The sequence below is a fragment of the Myotis lucifugus genome, unplaced genomic scaffold (assembly GCF_000147115.1).
Source record: "Myotis lucifugus unplaced genomic scaffold, Myoluc2.0 scaffold_589, whole genome shotgun sequence".
NCBI lineage: Eukaryota > Metazoa > Chordata > Mammalia > Chiroptera > Vespertilionidae > Myotis > Myotis lucifugus.
In genome coordinates, this window is record NW_005871637.1 from 265,266 (window position 1) to 280,962 (window position 15,697).

The 15,697-nt window shown below is 36.2% G+C and overlaps 1 protein-coding gene across 3 annotated transcripts in view; it reads left to right on the forward strand.

The window, feature by feature from the left end:
* The window catches only part of GLCE (glucuronic acid epimerase), a 97,882-nt gene that overhangs the window by 44,117 nt on the left and 38,068 nt on the right, over window positions 1-15,697 (forward strand). The window contains exon 3 of one of the 3 annotated variants that reach the window (XM_023745857.1): window positions 5,857-5,920. The exons of the other annotated variants lie outside the window; for them this stretch is intronic. The gene's annotated coding sequence lies outside the window, so the exon portion shown is untranslated. The remainder of the gene's footprint in view (window positions 1-5,856; window positions 5,921-15,697) is intronic. 3 annotated transcript variants of the gene reach the window in all.

Below are 15,697 nucleotides of genomic sequence, written 5' to 3' on the forward strand. Positions count from 1 at the left end.
GGGAGAGGCTCCCACCACCGCTGCTGCACTCACCAGCCATGAGCCTGCCTTCTCCCTGAGCGGTGCTCCCCCTGTGGGAGTGCACTGACCACCAGGGGGCAGCTCCTGCATTGAGCGTCTTCCCCCTGGTGGTCAGTGCACGTCATAGCTACAGGTCGTTCCGCCATTCGGTCGATTTGCATATTAGCCTTTTATTATATAGGATCAGTATAGATTTAGAATTAGAGTGTTTACACATATGAATTATGATAAAATTAAACTACAGAAGAATTGATAGGAATAGCTTGAATATGTGAATGAGGCCACCATAGTAGTGTGTGTATTTAGTTGTGGTCTAAACTGAATTGCATTTGTAAAGTACCTATCTGACTTATAGACTGAGACTCATGCAAAAGAATTCCATTTTAAATGATAGATGATATAAGAAGGTACTGCTAAAGCTTTTTGCCTCTATCAAGATCATATCTTAACCCTTTGAGTGCCAACCAGTATCCTAGGAACTGTGCTAAAATTGCCAAGGCATTTTTGCTGATTTTACAGCAGTTTAGGAAAAAAATTATGAATCGCAAGTAAATGAAGTTACATATTCAAAAACTTAAGGAAACCTTTACTACATTGAGATATTTAGCAATATCATCACTAATAAAAGCAGACTTAGAACTGGACGCCATTTCGAAGCTTTGATAGCTCTCCCGGCACTTTTGGCGAAAGACAGGAGGAGCACAATTGCGCTCCCCAGCACTCTAGGGGTAAAGACAGCTTTTTTAAAAAATAATCTTCTCTGCCCAGCCGATGGTGTGGCTCAGTGGTTGAGCAGCGACCCATGAACCAGGAGGTAATGGTTTGATTCTGGGTCAGGAACATATCCAGGTTGCAGGCTCCATCCCCAGTGAGGAGATGGGGTGTGTGCAGGAGGCAGCTGATCAATGATACTATCTCATCATTGATGTTTCTATCTCTCTCTCCCTCTTCTTTCCTCTCTGAAATTTAAAAAAAAAAAAATCTTCCCTGATTTACATTTAAGTACGGTACTTAAAAGTAAAAGAATTAAAAATAAATTTATAGAAAAGTTCACAATTTGGTATTTTTCTTCCATATAATCCCCTATCATTACAATCTTACTTTTCTAGGTCAATATAAAATATTTTAAAAATCAAATATTGAGCCATTGCCAGTTTGACAGTCTCATTGAAATTAAATATGTGTATTAAAAACAGGGCAGAATTTCTTCTGTAGATGGAATATGCTGCTTATCTTTTATATGGCTGAATAAGAAAGGACTTGGGTGGACTTTAGATTTTTTTCTGTTCATATCATTCATGGTTTTCAGACTAAATAAAATAATGTCAGTGTCTTAGTCTGTCCAGCTGTTATAACAAAATAACTGGGAAGCTTATAAACAATGGAAATTTACTTCTCACAGTTTTAGAGGCTGGGAAGTTCAAGATCAAGGTGCCAGCAAATTTGATGTCTAGTGAAGACCTGCTTTCTGGTTCATAGATGACTGTCTTTTCGATATGCCTTCACATAGTGGAAGAGGTGAGGGGAGCTCTCTGGGGCCTCTTTTATAAGGGCATTAATCCCATTTATGAAGGAGAGGCCTTAATCACCTCCCTAAGGTCCCACCTTCAAATACCATCACCTTGGGAGTTAGGATTTTAACATGAATTTTTGAGGTGACACAAAAGAGTCTATAGCAGTCAACTTTTTAATTTTGTAATCCTGACCAATGCCATTGTACAGCCTTAGGTCAATAAAGAAACTCGTTTGGAAATGAACCTCTAAGGTTTATCCTCACAGGAGATAATGTAAAAACATCTTAATTTGATTGACCACTATGGGGTTTTCTTTAAAAAACAAAAACAAAAAACTTGAGGTAATATATTTTTTAAAGCTTTTCTTTGTACATAGTCATTTCATTTTCTACCAAAATAATGTTTTTTAGAATAAAAATAATTTTATTCACAGAATTTGCTATCAAGAAAGTTTACACATTTGAAAGAGAGGAATAAAGGCTATTTTTTAAAGCTTCCTTTTTAAAAATATTTATTTTGGAATAATTTTAGATATACAATTAAGTTCTAAAGATACAGAGCTTTTGTGTATTCTTCACTCAGCTTCCCCTAATGTTAACATCTTATATAACCTTGGTACAGTGATCAGAACCTAAGGATCATCAATGAATACTAAAGTACAGACTTTATTAGGATTTCACCAATTTTTCTACTAATGTCCTTTTTCCAGGATCCCACATTATATTTATTGTCCTATTTTCTTCATCACCTCTAATCTGACAGTTCCTCATCTTTCCTTGTATTTCATTACCTTCACATTTTCAAAGACTGCTGATCAGGTATTTTGTAGAATATCATTCAATTTGGTTTTCTCTGATGTTTTCTCATAGTTAGATTGAACTTACAGATTTTTTGAAAGGATGCCAGAGGGTTGATGTGTCCTTCTCAGTGCATGATATCAGGGGTTACATGATGTCAATATGACTCATTACTGATGATGTTATTAACCTTGATCACTTGATTTTGGTGATGTCTGCCAGATTTCTCCACTGTAAAGTTACTGTTTTCTCTTAATTTTAATAAATATTGGGGGGGGGGGCGGAATATTTTGAGGTTACACAAATAGTACTGTTTCTCCTTAAAATTTTGGCCACTGATTTTAGCAATAACTTGTGGGTTTTGAATGTAGCAGTTATTACTCTGAAATTCTAATGATGATTTCCTATTTCATTTCTTCCTTCTACATTTATTAATTATAATTCATCTGTAAAAAAGAGTTGTTTCTCCTCACATTTATTTTATTTAATCATTTATTTATATCCATGCACACTCATGGATATTTTATTCTTTGTAGTAGAATCAGTGCTATTGTTATTTATTTTGTTATTCAAATTTTTCAAGCTTTGGCCACTGTGAGCCCTTTGAAGTTTGCTGCTGTGTCCTTTCAGCATGTTTTGTATGTGTTGCTGTTGTTGTTTTAAGTTATTTCTTACTTTCTGGCTCTACAAGATGCTCTAGGCCAGTGATGGCGAACCTTTTGAGCTCAGCGTGTCAGCATTTTGAAAAACCCTAACTTAACTCTGGTGCCGTGTCACATATAGAAATTTTTTGATATTTGCAACCATAGTAAAACAAAGATTTATATTTTTGATATTTATATATTTAAATGCCATTTAACAAAGAAAAATCAACCAAAAAATGAGTTCACGTGTCACCTCTGACACGCGTGTCATAGGTTCGCCATCACTGCTCTAGGCTCATGTTGTATTTTCCCTGCCCCAGGCCTGGAATTACCCACTTCTCCAAGGCGCCCAAGTCCATCTTATTGGAAAACAGTATTTAGAAACCAACTTCTGGGTACTAGATGTGCTCATTGCTACTGAAATGTTACTGCTTCTAGGCCTTTCAGATGTCAGAGGTAGGAAATGTATGCTTATGTACTAACCCATATGTTTGAATAGAAAATAATACAGTCCTATATAATAAAAGCCTAATATGCTAAGCGTCCGATCGTTCGACCAGTCGCTATGATGCGCACTGACCACCAGGGGGCAGACGTTCCGACCAGTAGGTTAGCTTGCTGCTGGGGTCCGGCCGATCAGGACTGGGTGAGATGGGCCGGATGCACCCTGGAGCCCTCCCATGGTCCCTCCCTAGCCGGCCAACCTCCTACAGTCCCTCCCTGACTGGCTGGCTCCAATTGCCCTGGTTGGCCCTGATGGGTACTGGTGAGATGGGCCGGACAAAATACCTGATCAGCAGTCTTTGAAAATGTGAAGGTAATGAAATACAAGGAAAGATGAGGAACTGTCAGATTCGAGGCGATGAAGAAAATAGGACAATAGAGCCCTCCCGTAGTCCCAATTGTGCACTGGTGGGGTCCCTCGGCCTGGCCTGCGCCCTCTCACAATCTGGGACCCCTTGGGGGATGTCGGAGAGCCGGTTTTGGCCTGATCCCCGCAGGCCAAGGGTTCTCTAGTAATTAATAAATAACAATACAAGAATAAACAATTTCTTGTACTCACATCTGTAAACCTTTTACCCCACCCTATATACACTGAGTGGCCAGATTATTATGACCATCTGACGTTTGTAGGCAAATTAGCTCTAATTTCATGCTGAAGTTGCTAGAGGGCCAGACCATTATAAATAGGGAAGCAGGTTGTTTACCACGACAGTAGAAGTGATTTTTTTCTGAAGATATGGATAAACAACGCGATTTAACAGCCTTTGAATGTGGGATATATATATTTTTTTATTTATGGCTATTTCTGTATGTACTATCTATGTGTATATACAGAAAATAATATAGTTTATACTGATAACTATAAATCTAATCTAGCACCCATAGGGATTATTCTAGCATTCCTCTTTTGCTTATTTGTAACTACATTTACATATTTGCTATATATATAGTAGTTTTAGAATTGCTACCCATACTCCTGTGAGAAACAAATTTACCAAACACAATACAGTGTTTATGTACAGTTCTTTATCTTTACTCTCACAGTATTCAGCCAAAATGCTCTTTTCCAAAATGCTCTTTTTTTTTTTCTTATCTCCTTCAGTCTGCTGTGTCATTCATTTGTAATACAGTTAGATTCATTTGTCATGAATTCCATCTTTGGCTTCCTCGACACCCTGGTTTGTTTGGTTTGGTTTAATTTGTATCATGTAAAATTCAAACTATGTATTGGTTTTGAGAAATGCATAGTCATGTATTTACCAACAACAGTTCCATCATCCTCTAAATTCCCTTGTGTTGCCCCTTTGTGGTCAGCCCCTCTTCCTACCCCAAACCCTACCAACCACTGATGTATTTTCCATGTCCTTTAGTTAGCCTTTTCCAGAATTTCATATAAATGGAGTCACTGGCCTCTTTCACTTGATAAAATGCATTTAATTCATCCATCTGTTTAGTTTGTCTTTTTTTATTGCTGATTAGTATTCAATTGTATTACCACAGTTTGTGTATCCATTTACCTGTTGAGGGAAATTTGGAAATTTGGATTGTTTCGAGCTTTGGGCAGTTATGAATAACCTACTACAAACATTTATATAAAGGTGTTTTGTACTTGTGTGTGTGTGTGTGTGTGTGTGTGTGTGTGTGTGTTTCTTTGTCTTTGCTTTAATTTCATTTGGGTAAATACCTGAGAGTGGGATTATGTACCTTAGTGTAACTGTATATTTAATTTAGAAGAAACTGACAAACTTTTTTCCTAGTAGCTATACAATTTTGCATTCCTACCACCAGTGTATAAGAGTTCTGTTGCTCTGCATGGCCTTCAGTACTTGTCAGTTTGTTTTGTCTTATAGCTGTTCCGCTATATGTGTAGTAGTATCTTGTTTTAATTTTCCCAATGACTAATGGTATGGATATGCCATCCATCTGTTTGTGAAGGGGCAGCTGGTCCCTTTTATGTCTCCTAATTTTCTCCTTATGTGATAAACCACGTGGATAGAGGGTTTGTTGTTGGTTTGTGTTTTTTTTTTCCAATATCTTTTTGATTGAACTAGTTGCCATCATCTCTGAATGTTTGGCTATATTTTATAATAAAAATACACATTTCCATATATGAGTTTTGGTTTTCTATGCTTATTGCAGTAGAATGAATGTATAATTTTTTATATAGCTGAGTATTTGAATGATAATTCCATTGCTGTCCAAAACAGGATTTCTTTGTAAGAATCTATTTATAAGTTACATCTTGGACTGAAAAGACATTCAAGAGAAGGTAAAATGAAATAAATTCTGTTAGTGCTAAAGGTTGGCTTTGGATTGACAAATGTCACTTTAGGAAAAGAAATTTTAGGGTCTTAAATAAGATCTTTTCTCCTTTAGCTATCAAATGAACAAAGAAAACCAGATACTTTCTTCAGATATCTGTCAACACATGCAACTTTTGGTATGTCCTTAAAATTAATCAGTTAATTTCAGTGAAAGATATTACAAATTAATGGTTTTAAACTTGGCCTCATGCCGAAACCGGTTTGGCTCAGTGGATGGAGCGTCGGCCTGCGGACTGAAAGGTCCCAGGTTCGATTCCGGTCAAGGGCATGTACCTGGGTTGCAGGCACATCCCCAGTAGGAGATGTGCAGGAGGCAGCTGATCGATGTTTCTAACTCTCTATCTCTCTCCCTTCCTCTCTATAAAAAATCAATAAAATATATTAAAAAAAAAAACTTGGCCTCTTTACATAAACATTTAAATTGACTGACAAAGCCCCGCTGGTGTGGGTCAGGGTCGACCCAGGAACTAAGAGGTCACCAGTTTAATTTCTGATCAGGCCACATGCCCAGGTTTCAGGCTCAATTCTCAGTAGAGGTGTGCAGGAGGCAGCCGATCGATGATGTTTCTCTCATCAATGTTTTTATCCCTCTCTCTCCCTCTCTCTCCAAAATAATAAATAAATAAATAAATAAACAAACAAACAAATAAATAAATAAATAAATAAATAACATATTTAATAAATGAATACATACATGCATACATATATAAATGGACTGACAGGTTAAAAACACTTTAATATATTGCTTCATTGAGTTGAATTAATTAAAATGTGTGGAATACTCGTTACCTACTTTCTTGAATTTCAAAGACTACTGCAAAAAAAAGTATAATTCAATAACTAATGGAATTCTTAACTTATATTTAGCTTTTATCAGAATGAAATAAAAACAAAGTTTTAATGAGTGATTTTTACCCTATTTGAGCTTTATATTTACTATTTCTGTTTGGTAAAGACCTGTGTTAAATCTATTAGAATATGTGCATGGATACCATGTTATTTAAATAGATTTTTCTGTTTGTTTGCTGTATACATCCTTTTGAGAACTTAATATATTACATAAAATACATGCTTAAATTGGAAAAATATGATATGCCTTAAAGGATAGCAATTCCTATGACATCACTTGGGTAATTATGATTGATACCCATGATACAGATTCTAGCATTATTTCCTATTTCAGTAGGGAACAGCCAAAACAGTGTTTTATTTACATATTCAGATTCTGAAAATGTTAGCATTAAAAATCATTACAAATGGAAAGATGACTTTCTTGTGTGCTTCAGCATGAGCATATCTCTTTAAACATCCTATTTGATAAGTGTGATTATGTCACTGATATTTGTAGTGGCTAAACCCAGGTTTGTTGTAGTTATGATAATGACAATCTTTGAATTTAAGCCAGCAAGTTTTAAATTGAATGGTGCAAACCTTTCTATAGTGACTGCTCTGGTCACTGTACATAACATTACTTAATAATAGTGCCCTACCTTCTCGGATTCTTTTTGTAGATAAATATAAATAAGACAGTGTTTTCCTAGCTTTGTGAAAGGGGCAGGGAGAAGTATATATTTATATATTTTATTTTATTTTCCCTTTTCCTGAATAGTAGGGATAAAAAAGTAAAGTGTGGGGTTTTGTCTGTTAAGGTCTTGATGGTAGCCTACTTCCTTATTTATAGAAGACTCAGAAGATAAAGTTTGTAACTTCATTGAGTATTCTTTAGAGCCTGAGACTAATAAAGTGGCAGCTACAAGCAGTCGTGTTTGTATGACAATTGACAGTATCAGTTTTACCTGACATTGTTGAAACAAACATTTCTAAAATTGAGAATTAAGGAAGGATGAAGTGTAACTTCTTTTGAGCAACTGTTTTTTGGTTAACTCCAAGTCAGGTACTTTGTTTTGCATGTTAATTGTCACAATTAGCCCACATGATATGCACAATTACTTACATTTTATGAGTAAAGAAAATTTATTCAAGATAACACAGCTAGTATTGGCCAAGTCAGGATTTGAACCTGTTCTCTTACCTAAAAGTCCACACATTTATCTATTATATTACACTGTAGTGAAAATTATTAGAAAACCTCTAAACTTTTAAGCCCTGGGAGGGAAAATAATAATTACATAAGACTGAGATTATCTTCAACTTTATGTAGTGCTTTCTTCATCCTTAAGGGGCATCACTTTTGAAAAAATCTATTTTATATCAGGGAATAGCCAGCATAGTACTATTCATTAATGTTAATTATATGAGTCTCCAATTGATATTTCAGGAAGGATTCTCTAATGATATTTATAACTAATAGCTTTCTTGAAAATAAAAATCATCTATTTTCAGAAATAATACACATCTGCATTACTGTTAGCAGTGAAAATATCTAAAAAATGTAACACATTTGCAGTAACTTTTTAATAGTCTAATTAAACACTAGAAATGATACTTGGTATAACATTTGCAAAACAAACTCTTGTATAACTGTAAATAACGCTTTAAACTGTTTTGTCAATAAACTCATTTTATGGTAGATCAATAAATTCCATTTGCACAGTGATTAAACCTTCTTTATCTTAATGGTATTTTATTCTGTAGTAATGTTATACTGCCACAATTAATGACTACATGTAGAATTGTTGGTTGTAAGAGTTTTTCTTAACATTTTCGTTACATTAGTGCTTATTGTACACTTAATTTATCTATAGGCCAGTTCTTAGTTATTTAGTATTTATTTCTAGCATATTAAAATTCTCAAATGACTAAATATAAAAAGTATTTTAAATATGATAAAATGGCCCTGGCCAGTCTGACTCAATGGTTAGAGCATTAGTCCTTGCACCAAAGGATGTCGGATTTGATTCCTGTTCAAGGGCATGTACCTGGGTTGCTGGTTTGACCCCAGGCCCCAGTCGGGGCCCATGCAGGAGCCTACCAAGGGATATGTCTCTCTCTCCTTCCCTTCCACACTCTCTAAAAATCAATGGAAAAAATATCCTCAGGTGAGGATTAACCAATAAATAAATAAATGTATGGGAAATTATTTTAGTATATATAAGCAGTCAAACCATAGACTTTTTTAAAGATGTTTTTATTGATTTTAGAGAGAGAGGAAGGGAGGAGAGAAGAGATAGAAACATCAATGACGAGAGAGAATCGATTGGCTGCCTCCTGCATGCCCCCTACTGGGGATCAAGCCTGAAACAGGGCATGTGCCCTGACCAGGAATCCGACCAGGGACCTTTGATTCATGGTATGATGCTCAACCACTGAGCCACACCAGCTGGGCAAACCATCAACTTTTTGTTTAAAAAGTGCTAAGCATTAGTTGGCATTTGGTAAGGAAAAAGTCCAGAATTCAGTATTTCAAAGCATTACCTGACTCTGTTTATTTTCTTACTTATTTATTTTGGTGTTGCAGGTAGATCAATAAAGGCAGTAAGCTGAAATGGAAAGCACAGCCTTAGAAATTATTAGAGTTCAGGTCTAATGTTAGTGCAGTCGATACTAGTTGTGTGACTTTGTACAAGTCATTACATTTCTCTAGATTTTAATTTTTTTGTTTGTAAATAACATAATTGGACTGATTTCTAAGATTATTCTCAGTTCTATGATTCTTATGCCAGAAATTGTGTCAGTACTAAACATAACATAAAAAGTATAGTTCTATTTTTCTTCTCTCTTTCATAACCAGTAAATGGGGATTTGGGGGTTCGTTGGTTTTTAGAATGGGCAGCCCAGTACAACTATGCTAGTGAATTTAAGTGCTTATAGTACTACATACTACTATACCTACACTAATACAGTACATGTAGAAAAGTATGATTCTTGCCAAAAGGAATAAAAGACTACAATATTAGCCAAATATTTTTAAAGCTTTCCCCCCACCTTTTTTGTTTGTTTGTGTGTTTTTTTGCAGGAGGGAGTTAGGAAAGGGTTAGATTATTTGGTACTCTCTAGACTTGGCATAATACAGAGTCATCCCTTAGTTCTGGAAATGACTGCAATATATTAGACGTCCTTGTATCAGCTCTCATGGAATTCCTTGTTGTTATAGACAAAATGTATGTTCTTTATCAAGATCAACATTAATTATATATGGTCTTAATTCTAAATAATTTTTTTAAGAATTATTATAAGGCATTTTAAAAAATGTCTTATTTATTGATTTTAGAGAGAGAGGGGAAGGGAGAGAAACATCGATTTTGTTGATCCACTTATTCATTGGTTGCTTCTTGTATGTGCCCTGACCAGGGTTTGAACCCACAACTTTGGCATATGGGGACAATGCTCTAACTAACTGAGCTACCCAGACAGGGCATGATTATAAGGTTTGGAGGGGCAGATGTTATACCTCTTGTTTTTATATCGCAGTGCCTAGTAGGTGTTCAATAAACAGGTATTGATTGGGTCATCATATATAAGGAGTAATATTGTTTTGTAGAGTAGTAAAGTTTTTGAAACTTAGACATTAGGTTGAAAGTATATACAACTTACTGTGAAATATGTTTAAATTTAAAATTTTAAACTTTGACTTACATTTTTAATTATTAAAGATTCTTTCTCTCACTTTTTAGAAATGTGGTGGTGCTGTTTACTAACAATTATTTAGTACTTTCTAAAGTACTAAACACTTTAAGTAGGGACTGGCTATAGGGTCAAGCCTCGGACTGACCTGTGGCAGGGCCACAAACAATTCCCAGCTTGGAGGGCAGAGCCCTCCTAGCATAATTAAGCTTAACCTTATAGTCCTCCCTAGTTCCTTCCTAGGTAGCTGATGAGCTGTGGGAGGTGCAGCAAGTGCTGCCAAAACAAGGTGAAACTCACAAGAACATTGTAAACATGTTGACCACTTCCCTTGTTTTGCTTTGTGTGCTCTGACTATAAAATAAAGCTTTGGCTTGCAGGCTGGGTCTCTCTGTGTCCTTATCCAGGCACTAGAGATCCACCTAGCCCCGCTGTATTCTCTTGTCTGTCTTTTTTGATCCTTCACCGCCCCCCCTCAGGTTCACCCATGGCGGTGCTGGTGCAGCACAACTTTACATACATTAACTCATTTGATCCTACCATATGAAATAGTTATTCTTGAAGCCCATAGTTTTATGAAGAAACAGAGTTGTAAACAAGTTGAGTAAATGTTTTAAAGACACAGAGCTAGTAAGTGATAGAGCCAGGATTCAAACCCAGAAGGAATAATTAGAATAGTACATCTTTAACTGCTATTCTATATAGCTTCCTAATGTTATGTGTGTGGAATTTCAGATTTTTGTTGGACTAAGGCCCTAAATTCATCAAAACTAACCCTCCTCTAAGTGGGAAAATGCATGCATGTGTGTGGACAGACACACACACCTATTTCATTTCCTGTTATTAGTTACAGTTATTAGAGTATCATGATCATGGCAGTCACTAAACTGCTTGATATCACTTTTGTTCCAAATTATTAACAATTTAGAACTATTTCATGAAAAAGAAACATGATTTAGGCAAAGTTCCAAAGTATTAAACTAGATAGAATTCTGAGTATTCTATTAAGATAAATAGACAATGCAAATGAAATCCTATATAATAAAAGGGTAATATGCAAATAGACCTAACAGCAGAACAACTAAACAGCTAATCAAAGTGTAATATGCTAATGATATGCTAAGGTTGCTTAACCACTCACTATGATGTGCACTGACCAGCAGGGGGCAGTCGACCAGTCAACCATTTGCTGTGACGTGCACTGACCACCAGGGAGCAGATGCTCCGTCCAGTAGGTTAGCTTGCTGTGTGGGTCCAGCCGATCAGGAATGAGTGAGATGGGCCAGACATGCCCTGGAGCCCTCCCGTGGTCCCTCCCAGGCCCAATCGTGCACCGGTGGGGTCCCTCAGCCTGGTCTGTGCCTTTTCACAATTGGGGACCCCTCAGGGGGTGTCGGAGAGCCGGTTTCAGCCTGATCCCACAGGGCTCTCCCCTTGGGAGGGCCCCAGATGCAGGGCTCATGTCTGGCAAGCACTGCTGTGGCAGCATGAGCCTCTTCCAATTGGGACTGATAGGGCACTAGCCCGCGGCAGGCACAGTAGGGTCGCGATGAGTGGGAGCAGCAGGTAGGAACTGCAGGTGGCGTTGGACTGCGGGTTTCAGCCCGATCCCTGCAAGCCACCCAGAGGGCCCCCCACCTGTGCACAAATTCGTGCACCAGGCCTCTAGTATTTTTATAAAACTCTCATAAACTTTCTAGTCTGTGTAAACCCTGCCTGTCTCACAAATGTACAAATGCAGAAGATAGGAAAATCTGAGGCAATAATATAGCTAGTCAATTACTTTTTAAATTTTGCATTTTTACTTTGTCCATAGTGTTTATTGCAAAACAGCATAGGAATAATGGAATCTTCAGAGTAACACTAAATGGCCAACCAGGAAAGTTCTTAGTAGAATGAATTCCAGCATGGCTATATGGGAACATTATAAGAACATGCATATTTCTAATCTGTAAATCAGGACTTTTAATATAGATTTCATGTTTTCAGCCAACATAAGCCTGCTAAGTAATATAATCTTGAGTAGATGTCAGTAGAAACAAAATTATTGCCTAACTAATCAGTGGTGATTAATTGTTTAAATGCAATTTGAATTTGAGGCAATGGACCATGTGTGAGCAAGAAATAAATTTGTTTGCTAAGTCACTAAGAGTGTGGGAATATTTGTTATTGCCTCAGGCCTTGATTATCCTGACCAGACTAATTTGTATGTTTTACAGTAAGGGTATCCAATTAATCATTGGAGATGACCCCTATTTAAATAAAAGGATATTTTGAAGAGAGAACATCAGTATTAGGGAAGCCCTATAGCATCAGTCTCTAATCTTGAATATTATCTTCTCATTATACAGCTGGTACTTAAGTAAGTGTGTCAGAAGAAGCTTTAAAAACACAGCGTTCAGTAGGATGAACTGTTACATAACTAAGAGGAATTATCAATTTTTTTTATATTACAGTTATAAGGGGGTTGGGGTTGGGAGAATAACATACGTCCTGTAAGGAGCATTCTTCTACAAAGAATGTAGAAGACAGAAAATAAAAGTTAGAGCCAAAATTAATTGAAGTATAAACAAAGAGAGATTCAACAAAATCATTACTTTTAATAAAAGTAATAAACCCGCCCTAGCTGGTTTGTCTCAGTGGGTAGAGCACCGGCCTATGACTGAAGGGTCCCAAGTTTGATTCCAGTTAAGGTAACATGCTGGGTTGTGGGCTCGATCCCCAGTAATCAGTGATTCTCTCTCATCATTGATGTTTCTATCTCTCTCTCCCTCTTCCTTCCTCTCTAAAATCAATAAAAATACATTTTAAAAAAAAGTAGTAAACCTCCTGGAGAACTGATGAAGAAAAAAGGGAAAAGGCATAAATTTCTAATTTGAGGAATGAAAAATGACACCTTAGATCCTACAGTCATTTAAAAAAGATAAGAAGGTTTTAAAATTATGTCAATAGATTAAAAATTTAGACAAATTTGAATGTAAAAATCTGTATAGTTCCATATTTATTAATGAAATTGGATCTGTAATTTGGAACTTTGCCATGATAAAGTTTCTAGGCCCAGATGGTTTCACAGATAAATTCTTCCAAGAATTTTCAGAAGAAATAACATAAATATTACTAAAACACTTTCAGATAATAAAAAGAGAGAACATATTTCCCAACCTGTTTTGTTGGTATTTGCATAACCTGGTAAGGACATTCCTTATAAGAAAGGAAAACTTCAAGACCATTTCACTTGTGAATACAGATTAACAAATTTAAAAATGTTAGCAAATCAAATATAGATAGGTAAAAAATATATAGATAGATAGGCAGACAGACAGACAGACATAGGTAGATGTCATGAGTCATGAGCAAATTGCATTTACTATAGAAGTACAACTTTGGCTTAACATTCAGAACTCAGTCAATGTAACTGACCAAATTAACAAAAAAAGAGAAAGAATAACATTATCTCAATAGGTTTTATCAAATAGAAGTATTTGATAAAATTTACCTATTTGTGATTTTATTAAATGCCTTTAGCAATCTGTTAGTAGAACAAACGTTTCTTTATCTGATATGGAATTCTACCCCGATCTCTACCTCCTCCCAAAAAACCTACAGCAAGCATCACATTTAGTGATGAAATAGTAAAGGCATGTATTCTGAGGTAAGGAATAAAATAAGGATGCTTGCTAAACCACTTGCATTCAACATTATGTTGGAGATCCTAGATCTGAGCTGTCCAATACCACTTGTGGAAATATAAATTTCATTTGGTTAAATTTAAAATTATAGATTATTCTGACTACACACCAGGTGCTCAATAGGCACATATGGCTAGTGGCTGCCATATACCATAAATATAGAACATTCCCATTATCACAGAAAGTTCTATTTAACAGTGCAATAGGGAGGAAGCATAATGATTAGAAAGAGAGGAATAAAACTGCAGTTATTTACAGGTAACGTGATTGTTACAAAGAAAATTCAAAAAATTTGCAAACACAATTAAAAAGTGAATCTAGCAGCCCTAACTGGTTTGGCTCAGTGGATAGGGCATCGGCCTGCGGACTCAAGGGTCCCAGGTTCGATTCCGGTCAAGGGCATGTACCTTGGTTGCAGACACATCCCAAGTAGGGAGTGTGCAGGAGGCAGCTGATCGATGTTTCTCTCTCATCGATGTTTCTAACTCTCTATCCCTCTCCCTTCCTCTCTGTAAAAAATCAATAAAATATATATTTTTTTTAAAAGTGAATCTAGCAAGATTGCCGTGTATATGATTGATATACAGAAATCATTTTTAGGCCCTTTTACCAGCAACAAACAAAAAATGAAATTTGGAAACAGCAATTAACACTGTCCTGCACTAGAGATTGAGAGTTGTAGAGGATCTTCCTAATACATAGTCACAAACCCAAACAGAAAGCCAAAATGAGGAGACAAAGAAACAACCCCAAAATGAAAGAACTAGAGAATTTTCCAGAAGAGATAAATGAAGCAGAGATAAGAAATTTATCTGAAACAAGAGTTAAGAGTAATGATGGTAAAAATGCTCAACAGCATGAAGAAAGATATAGTACCTATGAACAAAGAACAGTCTGAGATAAAAAATGACATAACACAAAGAACACATTGGAAGGAATACATAGCAGATTAGGGGAAGCTGAGGATAAAATTAGTGAATTAGAAGACAGAGTTGAAAGTATCACTCAATCAGAAAACCAAAAAAACAATTAAAAAACAGGAGGACAGCTTAAGGGAGCTATGGGACAATGTGAAATGTAACAATATTAGAATAGCAAGTGTGCCAGAAGAGGGAGAAAGGCATAGAGAAGGTGTTTGAAGAAATAGTGGCAGAAAACTTACCTAACCTGGTAAAGGAAAATGTCACAAAGTTCAGGAGGCACAGAAAATCCCAGACAAGAAGAACCCAAACAAGCTCATGCCCAGACACATCATAATTAAAATGCCAAAAAATTAAAGACAAAGAGAAAATCTTGAAGGCAGCAAGAGAGAAGAAAACTGTTACCTACAAAGGAGTTCCCATAAGGCTGATACTTGATTTCTTATCAGAAACCCTACAGGCCAGAAGAGAATGGCATGAAGTACTCAAGGTAATGGAAAGCAAGGATCTGAGACCAAGATTACTGTATCCAGCAAGGCTATCATTCAAAATAGACAGTCAAAGAGCTTCCCAGACCAAAAAAAAAAAAAAGGCTAACGGAGTATATCACCACCAAGCCAGCATTACAAGAAATGCTAAAGGATTGCTGTAATGAGAAGAAGAAACAGAGAGAGAAACCTTGCCATACAGAATTAAAATGGCAATAAATACTTACCAATAATAATCCTAAATGTAAATGAATTAAATGCTCCAATCAAAA